Source organism: Eupeodes corollae, chromosome 3 (genome assembly GCF_945859685.1).
Source record: "Eupeodes corollae chromosome 3, idEupCoro1.1, whole genome shotgun sequence".
Lineage (NCBI taxonomy): Eukaryota > Metazoa > Arthropoda > Insecta > Diptera > Syrphidae > Eupeodes > Eupeodes corollae.
In genome coordinates, this window is record NC_079149.1 from 11,009,612 (window position 1) to 11,032,821 (window position 23,210).

The following is a 23,210-nucleotide window of genomic DNA, read 5'->3' on the forward strand; positions in this document are numbered from 1 at the left end:
AAATAGAATTTTGTTTACTTGACAACAGAATTTACCTAACTGCATTTATCTTTTTCTGAAAATAAAGCACTTAAATGTCAAAAATGTAAAACAAAAAAATTACTGATGTATTTTACTGATAGCTTTAACCGGACCCTAATATCAATTAACATCAATACATTATAAAAGAAAATGTTGTAGAGATAACAAAAATTCCTTCTTATTTCTAAATTAAGCAAAAGATTAGAATCCGTTCAAATTTTTGAAAGCAAGAGCCAATTCAAGAAAAGATTCCAAAAATAATAAGAACTGTTATAAAAAAAAGTGAAATATTGATGGCATAAAATGACCTCAAAACCCTGTAAAAACGGCTTAAGACCGCACTGAAATAGACAAAATTCGCTCTAAATGCGCACCAAAACCATAAAAGTTTCTTAGCCGTAGTGTTCTCAAAAAAATGATAACAATTTTAAACCGTGGTTTTGTGATTTAATACTTTTTAACTTTTTTCAAGCCACGTTAAAGGAACCACAATTGATTCAAAATCCTAAAATATAAGTTGTAAAGCTGTTGAAAAAATACAGCGGCAAATGTGTGTATTTGTCAAAGAAAATTTCATGAAAAAAATATATTGCTATATCTGACGTTTGGTTTGATATCAGTTTTCATTTTTTATAAACCTTCCTTTTACAAGGAAAAAAAATGTATCGAATTTTCTTATAAAATATTCGTTTTTTAATATCAACATAAAACTTTTTATTTGAAACCCTCTTTAAAAACAATAATACAGAATGCAAAGAACTAGCTGTAAAAGGATTCGGAGCGATTTTTTGACATTTTTGATATGATATAAGTGTCAAAATTGACATTTGAGTCCCACAGTAGCTACTCATCGGATTCTGTTGTCGATGCAAATATGAACCTTATGCGTATGTAAAAGTAAGTATACACTATTGCCAGGTCTGACAATCGTTGTCAGATCTGCAAACTTCTTATAATGTGTGAAAATAAGCTGAAAATTCAATTTGTGTGTACACGGTTTGCAGATATCTACAAACATCTGCAAATCTGTTGCCAAATATTTGTCTGGCAATGCCGACATACTAATATGGCCAAATAGCTAGCAATAGATTTGCAAACATTTGTAGATTTTCTGCCAACCGTGAACACATCAAATCAAATTTTGGATCTGCAAATTTATTTTCAGCTCATAGTCACACATCATCAGTGAAATATAAAAAAATAAGATAAATTTAAAAAAACGTGGCAGTTGCTACATTTTCTTTGAATAAAAGCACCTTAAAATGTACCCTGAAGTTTGTCTGCCAATGAATAAATTTGCAAATGTTACTCAAACGGCATATGCAAATTTATTCATTGTCAGACGTTTGCAGAAACGTCGGAAAATGAAAAAATTTGGTGATCTCCCAATGAATTCTGTGTAAACACGATTAAAACATCAGCAAATTGATTTGTCTTCAAAATGTTATAATTTAACACAATTTTCATTGCGTCGTTACCTTAAAAACAATTATAGTAAATCCAAACCATGTTGTTCTCCACTTAAATAAAAACCACCTCGCAACCAACCCTGTCCACACAGGCAATGGAAACCAACTCAATTTGACATTTGGAAATCAAACAAAAATTACTCTATCTCTCTTTTCCAATAAGAACTAAACCAAATTCACTCTCTTTCCCTCTCTGTCTCTCTCACTTAACTTATATCGACAAAAAAAGAAAAAAACTGGATTTTTCTCATTCCATTGCGTTTCGTCGTTTTTTACTTCTCAATAAAATTTTCATATTAAATAAAAATTTTTCATTCGAAGTTTGCATCGTGCAAGGTGAAGTTGTGGAATAAATTTCTTTCATTCAGAAATAAAACAAAAATTATATTCAATTTTTGACGTCTCCTTTGTGTGTGTCATCATCCATCATCATAAAATCTCGGTCGTTTAAAATTTGATATAATTTAATTTATCTTTCCATTTTAATTATAAAAAAAAGGAAAAATTAAAAGTGTTTTACAATTCGTAAGCAGTGTTTGAAAAAATAAAAATATATTAAAAAAAAGGGAGAGGAAAAAAAAGAAAAAGAAAAATTCCCCAAGAGAAACAAATAATCGATTTTCCTCCGTGTGAAACAACAACGAAAAAGGTCGAAGAAAAGTGAGAAATAGAACAAGAAAAAAAAAGGGTTTTTTCAACTTCGTTTTTCTACAAAAACAACACAAATTAACAAAAAGGAAACCTCAGTAGGAGCACCAGCGGACCACCCACTCATCACCACACAAGGAACTCTGAAGAAGAGTTGATTTTTTGGACAGAAATCCATTCAAGTCTCGAATCAAGTCTTAGATAAACAGGTGAGTTAATCCTCCTCGTTGTCCTTATCCTTGCTCCTACTCCTCCTCTTCTTATTCTTGTTCATATTAACAAAAAAAAGCCCAAGGAATTATCTAACTCTTCATTCCTTACTTTTTCCTTTTTTACTTTTTTGATTTTTGTTGGTTTTTGGTTTTTATCCTTTTTATTTTTTTCACCTGAGTTTCTTCCACAACCACACACACCTTTTGGGTGTCTCGAGGCTGAGATTGAAGTCCATCAGGATCTCCCTCGTATCGTGTGAAAAAAATCCTTCTTCCTTAATTCCTTCCCTTTTTCTTCTTCTTTCCTTCTCGATTCATTTTCAATTTCTATGTATTTTCATTTTTATCATTTTCTTCGAATTCAATTATGGAATTCTCATCGCACTTCGTCTTCGGTAGAATTTTTATTGTAATTTTAAGTTTAAACAAAAAATAATCGTTCTTGTTACCCCGTAGTTTGTAGTCGTAGAATTTTCATAGAACTAAAAATGTGAACATCGCTCATTTGTAACCAAAAGTACCTTCTAATGGGAATCATTTTGCTTGTTGTATAACTAACTTAACTAACTATCCATCTAACTACCTAACTAACTGTAACTTTTACTTCTTGATGTTGTTTCCTATTTTTCTTCTTGATTTCTTTATTTTTTGTGTCTTGTTACTTTGTCTCACCTTACTAACTCGAACCATCTTCTATCGTAGTATCGTGTTCCTGTGGAGTGTGGATGACTACCCAAGGCTTACGAGGTGGTACGTCCTCGTAGTCTTCGTCGTACTATGCTCGTGGTAGTTCCATCCTCGTTCCACTCTTTTGAAAAGCCTTTTTTTCTTTTTGTTGAAAGAGCTCTTCGTTCGTTTCCGTTTTAACTTCAATTCTTGGTTTGTATCTTTAGATTATCTTCGTTCGTTCTCGTTTGTTGTTTGTGTTGTTGTCCTTTTGATGATTGAGTGTCGTAAAAATTGCTCCTCTCCCTACAACCTACTTCCGTCCAATGTAAAAATAGATGGAGCATTACAAGTTTACTTCGACGACGACGATGAATACCAAAAATTGCGAGCGAGCATGAGTGAGGGGGTTGTGTTGGGGGGAGAGAATATTCGAATGAGTCATTGCCAACAAAACCACCATGATCTCTCCAGCTCCTCCAGCTCGCTGCTGGTGAATCTCCAGCCTGTCTGTCTGCCTGGTACAGATAAGCGTAAGCGGGAGAGAACGAGCGATTGAGTTTTGAATTTCAATACAAAGTGGGTTTGGATGAGGTTGAGAATGGAGGTGAAGTGGTTTTTGTTGGAGTTGCGAGTGACTGGACGACTACGATGGAGAATTGGGTGGTTAAAGAAACCGCCTCATTCTGACGTAATATCTTTGCGACCTGCGCTAGCTGTTGTACTACGGTTGTTGTTGTTTTGAAGCCATTGGAAGTAGTGAGTGTTCTCTAAGCTCAATGCATTTGTTTTTGGTTAAGGGCGTACCGAGGTACCTACCTACGTGTGTTTCCTCCTTCGTTCCTCTTGTCGGTTGTGTCCTCATTTTTTTTTTTGATTCTTCTGTTCCTTTTTGTTGTTGTTATTTTTGCAAATGAGTCCCTGAGCGATAAAAAATCAGCTGGGAATTTTTATACCTACATATTTTTTCATTTCAATTTTATTTTCATTTTCATTTGTTTTTTTTTTTTTTATTTTTTCTTAATCGTTGGATTCTCTTGTTTTTTTTTTCCTTTTGTTGTTATTTCGTTTTTCTTTAATGAGGAATATTTTAAGGATTCTATCTACAACGTACATAAATCAAAAAATGATTGTTGTGCGAATGTTGAAAAATAATGAATCTAGGTGCTATGCACCGCTTTAGGTCGATAGTAATAGTTTTTGTTGTTGTTTTGGTAAAGCCAGCACCTACAGCTTACCTACGCGAAACGAGTTCATGGGAATTAATAAAAAATATATATATTCAGAGAGAGAGAGAGAAAGTTTTGTATAGTCCTTGTTGTTACCATGGTGAAGTGGTTTTGTACGTACTTAAATCGGAACACTTATAATTCTATAGGTCTGGAATAATAATCAACTTGAAAGTAGTACAGAAGTACAACAGCACGGTGATTATTAAACCAACTAACATACATAGATTTCTACATTTGTAACTACAAGTAAGTAGTTATGTGTATAACTTCTTTTTTATTTAAGTTAATGTTTTCGTTTTATCCTTGAAATCGGATTTTACCATTAAAATGTAGCTCGTAGTTTGTAGTCGGGATTGGGATTGGGAGAAAATAGAAGAAGAAACCAACCTTTGTAGAGGAGGACTGGGAGGAATTATTGAATTTTTTGTTACGAGGTTTTATAGCTAGAAGAAGTACCTATTATTATTGTGCTATTACTTTCTTATCTTCAAAATGATTTCCTTTATTAAAGCAGGGGATAAATAGTATTAAAAAGAGGGGGTGTTTGAATAAGAGCTTCAGTTTAGTCATTATAACTTTTGATGAGTGTAATTTTCTACCTGTGCAAATGTTCACTACTTTATGATTAACTAAAAGAAAGTTTGCTAATTTTTTCGCAAAGAGTTTGACGTTTTTTTAAATTTAAAAATATTTAAAATTTGAACACAAATGTTTGGTCTATTTCAGTAGCCAGTTTTAGTTATTATTGAAAATTTTGTTTATTTTGTTTCGTGATTTTAAAGCAATTAAATGAGTCAAATTTGTTACGTTTGATGTCGATTTGAAAATTATGAGTTGATTAGATTGGTTTGTACTTAAAAATACATGATTTAACCCAGAAAATTTCTTTAAGTTCATTTTTAACTTCCCAATGATACGATTGTTTTCAATGATTTTACATTTCGGAACATAATCGTTCCTCTGAAAGCGTTACATTTTTTTGCATTGTCACCTATCAGTTTTGCTTTTAATGACAAACTGTATCTTTTAATGTCTAATTCCAATCAGTAAATGCTTGATTCCAATTAGGAAATATTTATCCAATGACATATATTTTTATAAACTGTCAAAAAAATTCCCATTCTAATCGGCAGGTTCAGACAACATAATGCCTGAATCACATACACACTTCAGCTTCGTCTGCGTTACGGTGGGAATGCTTCGAGGTTGCTTTGAATGACATTTCATCCCTCCAAAGAGCAAATATTTTGTTTGTTGACATTTTTTACAGCTGTTGAGCTGTCAGACAAATCAAATGTTCAGATAATTGAAATAGAGCTTCCGTTTGGAGTCACATTACGTTACATAACATTCTTTTCCTTACGATTGTCAAACGAAACATGAGGTCGAAGCTCCATTATGATAGCATGCATTCAATTCCTATGACTGAACTCGTAAACGTCAGGTTAAGCCGCAGTTGAAGCGTGTCTGTGATACAGCCATAATGGACTCCATTTGCAATTTCAGCCAACTACATACTTGGAATGTACATTTTGACAAAGTGAGCTTCTTACTTTTTCATACATATTGTGTGTCATACATTTAAAATTTTGGAACTTTACTTCCCTAACCTCTTCCTTCTGTTCATTGTGCAAAAATACTTAAAAACTATGTATTTAAACAAATATTTATTCCTTTTTCAATTTCACAAGGAACCGTTTAAAGTAAACATAAAATATAATAATAAAATTGTACGAAAAATAAATAAATCAAAGAGTAAAAAAATTCAGCTTACAGTTGAATACAAAATTATAATTAGCTGTCATTTTGACAGTTATCTTTCCAGTCAACTTTCCAACAAAGTTGCCCTGATTGAAAAGAAATTTCTTGGTAGCTGGCAAATCAGATGCTGAAAAACTTGCTACTTTGCAGTCCCCCTTGTGTCGTGTCGCCTGAACCTTACAAATGGGCAGCTTCAGACAACATAAGAAACTTCATTTGCAGTCAACTGCATTCTTTAAACGTTGATTTTGAAAAAGGCAGCTACTTAGTTTTTCAAGTGTCATACATTTTAAACTTGGAACTTTGCTACATTAACCTCTAACATTAATTCATCGTGTACAATAACTATCAAAATCATTTCCAATTTTACAAGGAACCCTTTTACACAAAATATTAAATGGAACTATGCAGAAAATACATAAATCATAGATCAATAAAGTTCAGCTTTCAGTTAAATGAAAAAACTTGATCAATTTTCATTTTGACGTAAGTAGATTCGACTCGATAGTTTGGGAAATATTTTCTTGATTAACTTTCCAGTAAACTTTCCAATAACCTTAATTGGAAGGCAATTTTTTGGCAGCTGGCCAATCAGATACTAGAAACTCGCTTTACTTTGAAGTCCCTTATGGCTGAAACCCGAACACGCTTCAGCATCGGCTTCGTCTGCGTTACGCTAAGCCTGCTTTGAGGTCGCTTTAAATGACACTACAGCGGTTATTTTTTATCGAAATAAAAGAAATGTGAGTTTTGAAATCGAAAAAATTAAATTTATAGCGGAAGCAGCTAACACAGCTTATAATAACCAAAGGGAACCCCTCCAAAAGCAAATGGATTTTGTTTATTGACTTTTTGCAGCTGTTGAGCTGTCAGACCAAGCAAATTTGAACTAGAGCTCCCGTTTGGAGTCACATTACGTAACATTACGTTATGTCGTTACGATTGTCAAATGAAACGTGAGGTCTAAGCTTCATTGTGATAGCATTCATATGGCGTTTTTCCTTTTTAGTTCAGAGCAGAGCCCGAACTGTCAAAAAAATAATTGTGTTTCTTTTTGAGCTCTGATCGTTCAGAGCTTCAAATTCGTGTTTCTTTTTTTAGTTCTGAACATGTTCAGAGCACGCTCTGTGAGCTCAGAATAAAATAACAGAGTAAACGGAGTAAAATGCTGAACACAAACAATTTGATGTTTGAAAGCCGGAAAATAAAAAAAAAATCATCGGCAAAGCAACAAAAATGGTGGACGAGGCTGGTCGCTTTAGTGCAGAATTAAAGATAATCTAGAAAAAAACTAATTGCATATAGCATTTTTATGAATCAAATTTCTTTCAGGCGTAAAATATAAAGTTTTGAACGCCTTCAAACAGACGACATTTCAAATCATGACAGTTTGGTTCTCAAGTTGTTTTATAATTAAATCCGAAAGCTCTGAACATACTCTGCTCAGAACTCTACTCTACTCTACTGTGTTTGCTCAGAATCTGCTCAGTTTTCAGCTCTGAACTAAAAAAGAAAAACGCGAAGAGACTCCATTTGCAGCCAACTGCGTGAATTTTGACAAAGGCAGCTAGTTAGTTTTTTAAGTGTCATAAATTTAAAACTTGAAACTTTGCTTCACTTACTTCAAACTTTAGTTCATCGTGTACGATAGCTATCAAAAACATTTCCAATTTGTGCACAAAATACATAAATTACATAAATCATAGATCAATAAAGTTCAGCTTTCAGTTGAATGAAAAAACTTGATGAATTGTCATTTTGACATACTTATGTAAGTAGATTTGATTCGATAGTTTGGAAATATTTTTCTTGGTTAACTTTCCAGTAGAGTTTCCTTAATTGGAATGCAATTTGTTGACAACTGGCCAATCAGGTACTAGAGACTCGCTTTACTTTCAAGTCTTCTTTGTCCACTGAACCTGGTCAATTATCCTGGTAGCAAGAGAACTTCGGGGAATCGAATTGAGATTTGGATCCTGGTATATGGTGGCACTGAAACGAGGAATTGAATTGACATGGAATGAAATGACATTTGGGTTTTATTTGTACGCGTACTGCTACGTGAATAACTTTCAAATTTTAACAATGCTTTCAACACAAAGACGCGCTCCAAATTAAATCGCAAAGAACAAACAAGAGGGAAAAAAATACCGCACGCATACAAGCAAAACCTCACACACTTATAACTCGATTTCCCGATTGACGTTTACAAGCAAATTTTCGATTCGATTCACCTCGTTCTGTAGGATTGGATCGAGTGTTCAATTCTCCTTGTAAACGCGGTAAATGACAGCTATAAAATTGGGTGTTTTTTTAAGAGATTGAAGGCAGTACGTACAGGTGCAAAAATTCTTTAGGTGCTGTAGGGATTGAACACAAGACTTTTGGCATGACATGGCAGTCCTCCGCACTAACTATCACAACAAGGGTACTAGACAATTTTTCTTGGCTTGAATATTAAGTTTATTTTTTAAAGAGTTCTGGATTGTTGATTTAAACTAATAACTTAAAATAGAGACACTATAAAAGTAAATGAGAGACGTTAAATGACAAGAACTTAAACACCGTTTCTGGAAAATAAATTTGTCATCATGGTTTTGCTATAAATTGGTGGGTAAGTGCGTTGGATAACAAGTTGTGCCCTCTTCTAGTCGATGTTTAGGTGATTACTTTTTGAGAAAAAAAATTGTCAGCATGGCTCGACAGTGCTTGCAAATATGCCATAACGTCACCTGCTTTCTCATTTTAAAAGAAATAGGAACAGTCAATTTTAATGATTAATGGCTCCAGGATTATCCTCGTTTAATAGAGGTACTGCAACTTTGCTTATAGACGAAACCATAAAATCATCACTAAACACCGTAAAATAGGCGAAGTGCTCTTTTAAAATTCGGGAAAGGATTTTTTTTTTATTTCAAAGCAAATCTCCCCAATTTGAAAGCATTTATCTAACAGCAAAGAATTTATGTAAGCGCAGTTTGATATTGTCAAATGTCAATACTCATGCAGCTACAAAAACATGCCATGACGTTGTCATCTTGTTAATTGTATTTTCTATTAAATCAGGAGTCTTGGTGTTTGTCAAAATTCGTAGCCTGTGTTTAGGTTATAAATCTTATTGTTTTGAGAATTATGAATAGAATTCATATCTGAGATATGACATCAAAATTGAAAACATTCTTTTATATCAGTTTGAAAAAAGCAAGAAATTTAGCCCGCATTTTGCAAACAAATATTATGTGTTCTGTTAAATTTTAGGTAAAATTGCATTTAGCAGACTTAGGCTCGATTTTTTGTTCAACTTCACATTTTAGATGGAAACATAAAGTTTGATATAAAAGGAATAGTTTGGGGCTTGCATCTTTTGACGTTCTTGTAAATAGTACCACCCAGCGAATTACTTGATTTAAGCTACAACTTCTATTTAAGTAAACCAAATGCTGAATATTCTCACCTGAAACCATCCATATTATTATTCGCTCTTTTATTGGTTTTGAACTGGAAAATAAATTATTTTTTTTAATACACAAGTGGAAGGCTTAATGAGTTGCCTCCAAATGCGGAGTAACTGATAAAGTTGTCTTAAATGGTACAATCATAATAAAGCACCAATTTTTGGAAGTTTTATTGACTTATTTCTTTGAAGCCAATAATTATTCACTAACTCCCAATCTTCGAACATCGAAGTTTAAAGTTTTTCTAAAGTCTTTTTTGGGATAGAAGAATTCTTAAATCTTGTTTAAATAAAGCTCTTTTTGACAATATTTATCTCATTTTGTTAAAAGTAAAAGGTTACAAATAAATTTACAATCATTTTCTTTTCTCGACGATTTTTTTGGTTTCGAGAATGACCGTTACAAGAATCGTGGATAGGTTTTTTCCTTGTCTCAACCTTATCTTCTGTTCTCACCCTGTTTTATACGTAAACAATGACATAAATGGAGAGGCCCTACAATTTTTGTCCGGATCAGAATGGCTATTGCATTGAATTTTGTTTAAGTTTGGGGACATTTTAATTTTGAGCTTGTTTTGGAGGACTTGGCAAAGTTAAAAATGAAATTTTAATCTTGAAGTCTTATCACGTTCAGAATACAAAGATTTGTATTTTTTTTGACACTGCATAGAGTTTGAGTAAAGTTGCAATGTCATGTTGCATTTGGACATTTTAAGTTAAACGCTTTTAAAGGTACCTCAGAATCGAATAAGTAATATTATTTCTGTGTTTGTTACTTCATTTGATACGAAGGCTTAAAATGTTTCAGCTCCCTCCAACTCTTTTTTAGTGACACTAATTCCGCCTCGACTGTCCTGTGCTTGGCCTTTAGCCTTTTCGAAGTGTCAAATCCATTTCCACGTACGCCTTCGTATTATAGAGTCTATAGGTTCCTGACCTGTCCCTCTATGAAGAGCCTCATTTGATATACGGTTTGGCCAGACAATCCTTAGGATGTTACAATGACATCTGTTTACGAATGTTTGCAGCTTTCTTGTAATGGCTCAAGTTACCTACCAAGTGCTGCACCCATAAAGAAGCACAGATTCGACATTTGTTTGAAAAAGTTCTTATTTTGATAGATTTATTGCTCCAAATTTTTGAAAGCATACGGAACACCGCTTTTGCTTTGCCGATGCAGCAGATGACGTCTTGTTCGGTTCCGCCTTCGATGGAGACGATTCTTCTAAGCTATTGAACGCTCTTCACTTTTTCCACTGGTTGCGAGGAAATATTTATTTGAGAGGATGGTCGGGTTCCGGGGCTGATCCTTTTTGTTTCGCCGGAATTTCTGCTTTTCTCTCCACTCTTGTTATCATTTGGTGGATATCCATGATCCTATGAGCGAGTAAGCAAACATTGTCCGCGTAATCCAAGTGCTTTAAATAGAATATCAAAGTCCGCTAGCTGACAAAGCTGCGGGCAGTACATCGCTTATAACCAAAAAAAACAATATTGGCCACAGAATACAGCCCTGTCTGACTCCGCTACGGATTTCTCTTATGCGTGCCATTATTACTGTTGCTACTATTTTGGCAACGGCAGGTAGAACGAAAATTGCTCTCCAGTATTCGCGGTTTCTAAGATCTCCTTTTTTTTTGAAGCTTGACAATTATTTTATTCATCCACTTATCGGGGAAGCTTTCGGTAGTACAGACTTCTTTTATTTGGATGAAGCAGATGGGCCTCAAAAAAATCTCAAGTTCTTAAAGCACAGGATCCAGCTAATCAATTGTGATAACCCTTTCGTAAAATAACACCTTCAGGATACATTTCTTGAAATTTCAACCATTTTCATAGTGATTTTCAATTGCGTTGTTGAAGTGTGTTTCTTTTCATTTATAGAAATTAATTCGCTTTTCTATCAAATGTGACGGACTATAAAATAAAACTTACTTACATATATTTCGATGATGATTTACATGATTGCCTCACTAAAAAAAATTACTCAAAACCTGAATTTCTGATCCATTAACGCTTCAATATCTGACAACTAAGCGTGTTTCTGTAACTTGCCTAATAAATACCGGATTCACAGCAAGAATAAAAAAATAATAACAAACGATTCACCTGCCTTTTGTTTATTTATACACTTTTTTATTTTTTATTTGTTAACAAATCATAACACAAACGTAAACAAAAATAAGTTGTCATTTCCGAACAAGTTTTTTAGTTTATTTGTATTTCCATCTCTCTGACTCTGACTATAAAAAGTTGTGTGTTTTAAATTTATTACTAATTGTAAATTATTTGTAATATTTTTTTGTTTTACTTTTAATACCAAAAACGAAGATAAGTTTGACTTAAATTGGTCATAAATTATGACACTAGGTTACTAGAAAAAGATACTGAATGAAATACTGAAGTGACGACTAATCGTACTTTTCTCAAGATTACATAAAAATAGAAGACAACAAAAACTAATAAACTTTGTTGGGGTTAGATTTTGATAGAAAGACTTAAAGAAAATATATTTTTCAAGGTCGTTAATGAATTCAGTAATGCAAAGATATATCGCAAGTCATTAAATTCTATAAGTAGGTACTTCCTACAAGTTGCAAATAAAAAATAAAAAAGAAAAATAGAATCTTCTTAATGACAGTGGACGGGGTCCATTTCACAGTGACAGCGATATTAGGGTAGGCTGTGATGTAATATTTCAAGTGATTGAATTACTTAAGTCTTTCCTACTAAGTAAGTCTACTAGAGCGCAACAAAAACATTTATCATTTTTAGTTTTTAACCACCTCTATTCGTCATTTATGCAATCTCCTGAATCTTATAGACGAAGTAGGAAGAGCAAAGTGTTACTCAGTCTGATTTAGGTGAATTTTGTTGTCTTGACTTTTAAGCGGTTTTAGACAGTAGGAATTTCTTCTAATTAATATTTTACATTTACTTTGAAATATGTTTTGATTAAATTCACACTTAAAAAGACGCGGTATCATAGTCTGTTGCCTGATATAAGATAGGTGTAAACTTTGAGCCTTATAATGGTTCCAGGCTTAAGCTAGTTTATACACCAAATTGTATTTTTTGAAAGCATATTTTTTCTTAAACTATCAAATCTTTGGGTTAGAAAGCTTAAAACAAGCTCTATAATTCACGAACCGTGGACAACATCCCGAAAGCAAATTTAGTATTTTCGATACGTCAGTGGTTTAAGTTTTGGTAGAGACCATACTTCCAATATACTGAAAACTCTCTACTTTTTCTACTGGTTACAGTACAAAGTTTTCCAGAGAGGTTCAGTCGAAGGTCCCAAGGCGGAACATCTTATTTTTCCCGTGTTGATTTTCAGTCCTACGATTTCTGCTTCTCTATCCACCCCTTTTGTCATTTGTTGGATATCCATTATCCAGTGAAATAGCAAGCATACAAAGTGTGCAAAATCAAGATAGATGTTGTAAATATGTTGGCAGAGTTCATCTAAGACCTCCTTTTCCTTTCAAGGCCTTCCCCACCACATTAATGATCACTAATAAAAAAAATTGCTGACAGTATGCAACCCTGTCTGACTCCACTTGTACGTCAAACTTACCTCATTGTAAGACGTCGCCTTGATATAGAAATGAGCTTATCCGGGATACCTCTCCTTCGCTGTTTACGCTGTTAAAAGCCTTCTCAAAATCGAGCAACAACAGATGTATACGTCGAACAATACGTCGATATCTGACGTACTGTTCGAAAATGATCCGCAAGGTGTTGATGTGATAAATTCGGGAGAATCTAGTCTTGAATTCTGCTTGTTCAGCGTCGAGTGATGCTCGCTACTATTTTTGAGGCTGCAGGAAAAACGCAAGTACCTCTCCAGTTTTCGCAATTCATTACGAGGTCTTGGTTTTTTGAGAGCTTGACCCTTCCCTTTTTTTCACTATTCGGTGAAGCGTTCAGAGACCCAAATTAAGGTTACGAATTCTTTTTGTACTAAATAAATATCGTTCTGGAGTTGTAATCGATCATTTAGACATTTTATGCTTTGGAAGATTTTCATATCATCCTTACTTACTTACTTAAGATGGCGCTACAGTCCTGTGTGAACTAGGGCCTCGCCCAACAAACTTCTCCATCTAGCTCGGTCCCTAGCTAGATGTCTTCAGTTTCGCGCTCCAAGTTGGGTGAGGTCACTTTCCACTTGTGCGCGCCACCTGATCCGCGGTCTTCCTCTACTGCGCTGTCCTGTGGGTATGGATTCGAAGACTTTCCGGGCCGGAGCATTTATTTCTATGCGCTCTACGTGACCCAGCCATCTTAGTCGTTGGACTTTTACCCTTCTGGCTAAGTCTACGTCGCTGTACAGCCCGTAAATTTCGTCATTCCATCTTCTCCTCCCCTCCCCTTCTATGCATTTGGGGCCGTAGATCACACGAAGAACTTTTCTCTCGAACCGACCCAAGGTGCTTTCATCAGCTTTTGTCATGGTCCATGCTTCTGCACCGTATAACAGGACGGGGATGAGAGGACTTTACTACTCAATTGCTTTCTTGGCCCAAAGAAAAAGCACAGGTTAGCAAGAATTATTCTGCGTTTGATCTCAGCGCTGGTGTTGTTTTCTACGTTTACAGCAGAGCCTCGGTAGACGAAGTCCTTGACTACTTCAAAGTTTCGTCTGTCGAAGGTGACATTTTGACCAAGACGTCGTCGGTGTTGTATGTCCTTTCTTGACGAGCATGTACTTTGTTTTGCCCTCATTAGCCCTTAAACCCATTTTTGCCGCCTCTGCCTCAATACTCACAAAAGCCCCATTGACATCACACTGAGTTATTCCGATTATGTCAATGTCATCAGCATATGCCAGTAATTGGACATACTTTTGAAAGATAGTGCCTCTAGTGTTGACGTGTGAGTTCTGCACTATTCTTTCAAGTCTAAAACCTTTTTTGACATCGAAAGGTTCTATTAAGTTATTTCCAACCTTTATGGAGCAGCGTGAATTCTCCATAGTCGTCTTGTACAAACGGACGAGTTTGGCAGGGATGCCAAAACTAGATATGGCTCTATACAGCTCGCCCCTGTAGATGCTGTCATATGCGGTCTTGAAAACGATGAAAAGATGGTGGGTGTCGATTTGGTGTTCTTGGTTTTTTTTTCGGAATCTGCCGTATAATGTGAATATTAGATCGACTCTGGACTCTCCTGGTCTAAAACCACATTGATAAGGATCCATTGTTGACGATGGGCTGTAGACGTTCACACATTACGGCAGAGAAGATTTTAAAGGCGATGTTAAGTAGACTGATTCCTCTATAGTTGGTGCAGTTTTCCTTTTTAGAATCGGGCAAACAATACTGAGGTCCTATTCATCGGGCATGCTTTCTTCCGACCTTACAGATAAGTCGTTGCATGCTCCTAAATAACTTATCTCTAGCTGCTTTCATATCATCCGCATAGATTAAAATGTTACTTTGTCATACAAAAAGAGTAGAGGCGCTAAAGGACTACCTTGGGCAACATATCCATGTTTTGAATTGAAGAGGAAGCCCAATTGTTTTCAGCACAAATGTGATGATTTCATGAGAAAGTTGGTAAAAAGCTTTAGAATAATCAGTGGAAATACAGTCAAGATTTTGACCGAGTTCTAGGATATGTAAGGCTTGTTACCTTTTGTAAAAACTGGAGTTCCTTTTGAGTAAGGCCAAGTATTGTTAGATTTAGCTTAAAGTCATTTAAACATTATTAGGTAGTCTGGGAAAAGTTTCGAAAGTATAGAATCTAAATATATATTTTGAATGCGAATGCTTCAGCATACTTTCGTGCAAAAGTAAGCATCAGTTAATGATATGCTACTAATAAGTGTTCTAAAAAAAATATTGAAAATCTAATTATAAGTTTTACCGGCGGATCTGTTGAAATGAGCTGAGATCAAGTTATTTTGCTGCAGTAAAAAATAGCTTAAAACACTCTCCAGACTCGTAACTACCTCCACACAAATATTCATGTCATAACATAGTTCCGTTGTGACGTAAAGGACGGACAAACAAACAAACAAACAAACAAGCAAACAAACAAACTGACTTTTCCATTTATAATATTAGCATAGATTTTGCTTATAAATAATACTTGAAGAGAGTTATAAATCTTCAAAGAGACTCACATTATATACTTCACGATCTTGTTATAAGCCTTTTCCAAGTCTGGTTTCTCTTGTTTCGAGGCATTTTTACACTTTTTGATTTAAAGCTCAATTGCTGTAAGTTCATGGAGATAATATAGATAATATGTAAAAACGTTTCCACAAAAACAAGGTTTCTTTCAATAAGTGTTCTTATTGAACGTTTCTGGATGATTAAAAAGCAAGTTTTCTCCTTCTTTCAAAACTTGGATACGACGGAAGCACTAAGAGTTCATAACAATAGAACACAATATACTAGCTTTGGCTTTTCTAAAAGATGTTCTGAAATATTTTAATGAGCTTACCATTCAGTTACAAGGAAATGGGAAATTAATATGTGATTTAATTCAAACCGTGTCCGCTTTTCGTTTTCGAAAAAGACATTGCTAAGAAAAATTTATTCATTTCCCAACAATTCTTCAATATTGCAGTGTTTTCAAACTTTCAATTCGATCTTTAAAGCGAATTTGCTGTATGATTCCAAGATTTTGCAGAGATTGGGAAGTTATCCCAATTCCTTAGCAGAATGGACTGAATTGGCTGCTAAGTTATTCGATCTTTCAAAAGCTTAATTTTGGAATTAATTGACCTTCAAGAAGATATTTCCCTGCAAATGTTTAAAACTGCCTCCACTGAAGAATTTTGGGGTAAGCATGTTCCAGAAAAATATCAAAATTGTAAAAAAAATTAGCTATCAACTTGGCTACTATGTTTCTCCAAAATGAATTTTTTGAAAAAAACCAATATCATTTGAGATTATCAGACTCTTCCTGTAAACCAAACTATACAAAATTGGCTCAAGACCATCGTTGTAATTTTTCTCATTGATATTGCACTTAAATGAAGCAAAATAAAAACTACAAAACTTTTTTAGCAGTTTTTTTCTGGACCTCGATTAAAATGTTTTCAACCGTATCTGGACCCCACTCAAAACTACTTGCCGACCCCTGACATAGTCTAATATAGTAGAAGCCCCTGTCGAGACGAATTTCAATAATGCTTCTAACTTAGACTCGTCTCCTGACCCACAAAATGTTTATGGGAAGTTGAAGTCACATAAAAGAAGAATATTGCTATTCAAATTAGCAATGTCCGTGATATGATCAAGATCAAGATCAAAACAGAATTCAGCAAAAGCTAAAGCCGGGCATTTTGAAGGAATGTAGACGTTTTATGGAACTTGTACACAAATTATTTCTAATAGCTATTTAGACTTCGCCAACTACTGAATTTGCTTTTTCCGCATTACGGTCTTTCAGTAGCGTTCAGCAATGTTTCAGCAAAAGCGAATAGATCGCATGAATAAGCCTTCTTCTGAGTCGGTTATTTCTTCTAAGTTTGTTTAAATTAATAAAAATCAGTTAAATATTTGTACTTGATACATTTTTTGGAAAATTCTTTGATTTCCTTCAAAACATTTATTTATGCAATAAAAACGAACAATATTTCTAAAACATCAGCACTCGTCACGATTATCAGTCATTAGAAGATAAGATTGTTGGTGTTTTTCTTTTGTTTCTAATTCATTTAATTTGCATTGCGATTTCATAAGACATCAGGGTTTGAAAAGAGCGAGCAATTAGTGTATCAACAAAAAGTTAATTTACACTTAAAGCAGCTGCTACTTGAACCATCTGGTTTTTACTAGTTTAAAGTAATACTAATCTTTTAATCATTTTGTAAATACCAAATACCAAACTTCTTAATGTTTTATTATAAAGTAACTTCAAGTCAATAAAATGAATCATTTTGAAACGGTATGAAAAGTTATTACTAAATTCAAGTTGAGAATTCAAGTTCAATGGAAGGTATAGGTAGGTTTTAAGGTTAGGTTTATGTAGAGACTTGGATTTGTTTGAGAGGCATGTAAATCGAGGGAACAGGTTTGAAATGATAATATAATATGAATGCAATGAAAAACAGTGCGATTAAATTGATTATGATGAAACGTAGGTAAATCGATTTCATTTGTAATTTAAGATTCAGCATTGTTGACAAGTTTTATGTTCTTTTTTTCTCATATTAGAAGATATCTGAGACTAGAAGGTTGTGAATGGAAAAATGTGTGTCATTCTTGTAAACAAAAGAAAAACAATCTAACGTGATTTTGTAAACAAGAATTTTATGTAAATTAAACTTTATTTTGATCGATTGACTGAATTAATTCTTAGGTTGTATTGGAACTGGTTTTTTTTTAAGGAAACATTTATATTTGGTTTTATAAGAAACTAACAATAACAAATGAAATAGAGCGAAGAAGTTAGAAATGACAGTCATAAGTAATCTTGCTCCTTGATCCAATTAGGGATGGAATGTTTCATTTTGATGTCATAACTTGTTCGAACTTTTTGAGGAATATGATTTTAGATGATAGCTTTTTAGAAACACCTCCGATCGGAAGAGACTTGTATCTAAAAGTTGTATGTTCCATTTGGGATATTTCTTCTAAAAGAATTTGCTCTTTGAATTTCGACCTTGGATAAAACATTCAGCATTCTAAGAGTTATTTGACATTTCCGCTAAAAAGTTTGTCATTGAAATCAATTAGGAAAACGTTTAAATTGACATTTGACTATGTTTCACTTTTCTGATCGATCGGAAATTACTCAAAGAATTTTGTTTGAGGAAAAAAAAACTTTTATTTCTTGTCAAAAATGTATCTTTCTATTTTCCGGATGAAAATTCTTTTTCCTGAATAGTAGATTCTTTTATGTTGAAAACGAATCGTTTCACTTAATTCTGTTTCAATTTCACACAATTCCAATGACAGATTTCTGACAGAAATTTTCTGGTGAAAAAAAAGTTTGTCACCGAAAAAACGTTTATTTCTGGCTAAAAATGTATCTTTCTATTTTCCGAATGGAAATTCTTTTTCCTGAATAGCTGATTCTTTTATGCGGAAAACCGAATCGTTGCACCTAATTGTGTTTCAATTCTTCAAAATTTCAATCACACATTTCTGATAGAAAAAAATATCCGGTGTTTTTCAAACAGGACATTTTTCTCAATTACAGACATCTTTAATGATAGCTTAAAACGACCTGTCAAAATTAATCCAAAGGTTAATTTTCAATAGTTCAATCATTGATAGCAATTGGTTTTTATCATTGAACATTCCGTTTTGAACTTTAAAGCTGAAGAGTCTTTGGTTTGGTTCTACTAAAAAAATGCATAATTTAGTTCGTTTTTAATTTCTAGATGATAACATAGCTTTCAATGAACAGCTGACTGTCAATTTCAAGTCATTCCAATGAAAGCGTTCCATGTTCCTTTCATTTCCACCTGTCACATTTTCTTTCAATGATCAACTCTAACCTCAAATGATTGATTTCAATCAAGAAATCTGCGTCCAATGACAGAAATTTTCAATGAACGCCATTTTCCAACCTGTCAAAAAATTCCAATGATTGGTTTCAATGATGACAACGTTTGATAGTTATATCTGGCCCCGTAAATTCCTTTTTTAAACAGCTGATTCTATATTGTCAAATAAAAAATGTCTCAATTTCATATAATTTCATTGACAGAATTCTGTCAGCAAAAAATATCCCGTTCTTTTTCAAACAGGAATTTTTTCTCAATGACAAACATTTTCTATGATAGGTTTAAACTACCTGTCAAAATAGTTTTTGATTTGTTTCTACTTAAAAAAATGTATTATTAAGTTCTTTTTTAATTTCTAAATGATAAAATAGCTTTTAATTAACAGCTGACTGCCGATTTCAGGTCGTTCCACTGAAAGTGTTCCATGTTCCTTTCATTTCCACCTGTCACATTTCCTTTCAATGATCAACTTTAACCTCAATTGATTGGTTTCAATCAGGAAATGTGCGACCAATGATTGGTTTACATAAAGACAACCTTTGATAGTTATAACTGGCCCCGTAAAATCTTTTTTTAAACAGCTAATTATATATTGTCAAATAAATTATGTTTCAATTTCATAGAATTTCATTGACATATTTCTGACAGAAAAAAATTTCGGTGTTTTTCAAACAGGAAATTTTTTTCAAAGACCGACATTTTAAATGATAACTATAGACGACCTGTCAAAATAATTTTAATGGTTGATTTCAATAGTAAAGACATTGAACATTCCGTTTTGACATTTAAAGCTGAATAATAGAGTGAATTTTGTTATGTTTGGTGTCGATTTAAAGCTGAGGTGTCTTAGATTTGTTTTTAATAATAAAATGCATTATTAAGATCGTTTATAATTTCTCAATAGCTTTCAATAAATAGCTGACTGCCGATTTCAGGTCGTTCCACTGAAAGCGTTCCATGTTCCTTTCATTTCCAGTTGTCAGTTTTTCATTTAATGATCAATTCTATATATATTCACAATAATGAAATCGTTTTCAATGAACAGCTGACTGTCGATTTCAAATCATTCCACTAAAAGCGTTTCGTTTTCCTTGCATTACCACCTGTCAGTTTTCCTATCAATGATCTAAACCCAAATGCATGATTTCAACCAGGAAATGTGTGTCTAATGACAGCCATATTCAACCTGTCAAAAATTTTCAATGATTGGTTTCAATGAAAATTCTTTTTTTTTTTAAACAGCTGATTCTATATTCTCAAAAATGTTTTAATTTCATATAATTCCATTGACAGAGTGTAAGACAACAATTCCAATGATTGAATTCAATGATAATAACCAATGATAGCAATGATTGGCTCCTAAAGAAATAGAATCAAACGATGATAATTTTTGTGAAATGATTTTGTACAGCTTTACTTTATGGTCTTGCAGTGTAATCCTATAGAATTGTTGAATGCTAATATAAGGAAATTGAATCTTGAATGTGCGTCGTTTGATCAGCGACGAAATTGTTTCGACAGAAATAGTCATTACTGTCGGAAATCTGCTAATTTTAGATTTTCATGTGACCTACTGAGAGATAGGAGTTGCCTTTAAAATTAAGATTGGTGTAAAAGCCGTAGAAGTTTTCTTCACAGCGTCTGGAGAATTTGATGCTTTGGCTTGCATCATCCAATGAATTGTTTCCCGGTGTTCTCACACTAAAATCGTTATTACATTCAATATCCATGTCACTAATTCCTTTTGTCGACCTGAGACTTTTGGGAAGTGTAACCACATTACTCAGGCTGTCAAAAAGATCACTGAAATATTAGACGGAAGTTGGCGAACTGAAAATAATGTTGACATATAAATATCTCACTTTCTGTACTGATAAATACACAATCAGTATATTGACGCCTCTAGGCATATTTGTCCTAGTTTCAAACAAAAATAGATAGAGAAAGAGCTCTTAAGAAAAACCCAACTGGCACGGTCTCAATAATGCTTTTTAGGTTCAGGAACCAAACAAAAATTAATGCACTTCCAAAAATGACTATAATGTCCCAAAAACAAAAAAATGTTGGTCATTCTATGCTTGTTGTCAATAAAACTCCTGTAGTAACGTCTATTGACAAATCTTAGATTGCATTTTATTTTTATTACTTCCGTAGTTTTTGAGCCTTTCAAAGATTTTAATAGACCAATCTTTTTTCGTACTCATACTTTGGCGAGACTTCTAACAAAAAACTTATAGAAATCTGTTGATACTGATGGTTACCCCTCCTCGCTATTATTCTCAAGCAACAACGATAGCTTGACTCTTGCATAAGCCTTTTCATCAATCATATTCTTGAGGGCTCGTTTCGAGTAGTTGGAAAACAGCATTTTCACTAACTTTCCTTCTTTCCAAATTCCTTGATTTTGACGCTGAATTAGTATTAATTTTTTAAATTTATTTAAAAAGGGGTTATGAATACCCTTATAATGATTAAACACAGTGCCAGCAGTTAGGAAAGGAGGATAGGATTAGAAGAAGAAACCGATGCACATTGGTTTTGAATGTCTTCACATCGTAATAAGTGGTAAATTTTGAGCCTGGTAAAGCATTTCACATTCGTGAAGTGCGGCTAAAGAAAGAATCTCTGTACTTAACAGTACGTCCGTAATTGGGCTCAAGGGTAAACTGATGAGCATTCCCAGCATTACGGGTATTACGGTTGAATTGTTCAAGGGGAGGAATGCAACCGGCTATTTTAATAGAGCATCGTTTATAAAAGTAACGATAAAACAATGACAGGCATGAGACCTTGAGGCGGTGTTCAAGAGAAGCAAATATCTTGGTAAGAGACCGATCTCCGATAATTTTTAGAGCTCTTTTTTTAATTCTATCCAGAAGACTCACGTAATCAAGTTTTGGACGAATAAAGCGTTGTAAATTATAGCCAGATCAGAAAGGGTGAAAAACTTCTTGCATGGTCGGAGAAAACCTAAACACGTAGCAGCATTGTTGGCGCTGTCAAATATGTGATCACTCCACAAGTGATTTGTGATGCACATACCTGTTTGTTGTTTAATCTCCTCGATGCAAGTACCACCCATGGATAGTGGCATTGAGGAACGGTCACGCTTTTGTGACAGTAGACAGCAATGAGTTTGCGAAGCATTAAATTCTACATGGTTTTTGAATCCCCATTGAACAATACTGTCAAGATCAGAATTTAATGAGCTTATCATACGCTGTCGTTGGTAGTCCACATCTTAAAGAAAATGCGTGATTTCGGTGGTTAGACTAATCCGCTTTTTGTATTAGATATTTTCTTCCGAAGCATTCAATACAATTTGTTTCATACGGGTTCAGATGCAATATCCACTAAATAAATGTTGGTGTGCCTCAGGGCTCTGTTCCATCTACGATACTTTTCCTTATTTCCATTAATGAGCTCCAGGCTGCAACTTCTTGACCATAATCGATTGTTTGGGTGACGATAGTATTCTTAGCTTTTTATATTCGTTTCTGAGCTCGCATCCCTCCTCTTCTATTTGGAAATGTTAGACTATTCAAGAAATTCTTCTCTCGTATTAAAAGAAAAGTTTTTTTTTTTAATTATTTGAGTGAAACCATCATTTACGTCATTTTTCCTTTGACACTTTAAGAGATGTACTAGCGCCTTTAGAAATGGCAATAGTTAAATTACCCTTAAGTCCAACTTCGGCCATACTGTGATGTACAGAGAAAAGTTCTTTAGCCGTACTACTCGAATGTAAAAAAAAATGTATTAAGCAAGTTTTACTTTAAAGTGTTTAAAGAGTATTCATTTAAAAAAAAAGGAGAAAACCAACTTAAAATAACAACAAAACAAAATATTATTTAGACTTTCAAAAAATGTATCACGCAGGGTGTGTGGTTTCATCTGCAATAACCAAAATTTTATCAACTAAAGTGTGGTTTAGCAATAACTTTTAATTTCGGATATACCTTGTGGTTCTTTTGTTATAACGATGTCAACTTGACCTGCTTTATGTTTAAGCCAAAGCCGCTTTTATATAATTAAACTATTATACCAAATTAAAGGCCAAAAATACTGTGGCTTCAGATGAACCTCTATACAATATGTACTCGAAAACTAAGGTTTCAATATATGTAATTAAATGTATACCTTTTGTTCTTCTGCAATTTTCATTTTCATTAATTTAATCAAATTAACACCGCTTCAATGATATCTTTATAGAAGCCAAAGGTGACTATTGTTTCGGACATCAAAGTTAATAGCCTTGATGTACAAACTATA

At 33.8% G+C, this 23,210-nt stretch overlaps 1 protein-coding gene across 12 annotated transcripts in view; it reads left to right on the forward strand.

Moving 5' to 3' along the window:
* LOC129949110 (protein NDRG3) overlaps positions 1-23,210 on the forward strand; it is a 151,183-nt gene that overhangs the window by 7,266 nt on the left and 120,707 nt on the right. For 7 of the 12 annotated variants that reach the window (XM_056060358.1, XM_056060364.1, XM_056060363.1 and 4 more), the window contains exon 1: positions 1,793-2,347. The exons of 1 other annotated variant lie outside the window; for it this stretch is intronic. The gene's annotated coding sequence lies outside the window, so the exon portion shown is untranslated. Of the gene's footprint in view, positions 1-1,791; positions 2,348-23,210 lie in introns of those variants that run through there. 4 more of the 12 variants (XM_056060357.1, XM_056060360.1, XR_008782004.1 and 1 more) reach the window with 2 other exon arrangements.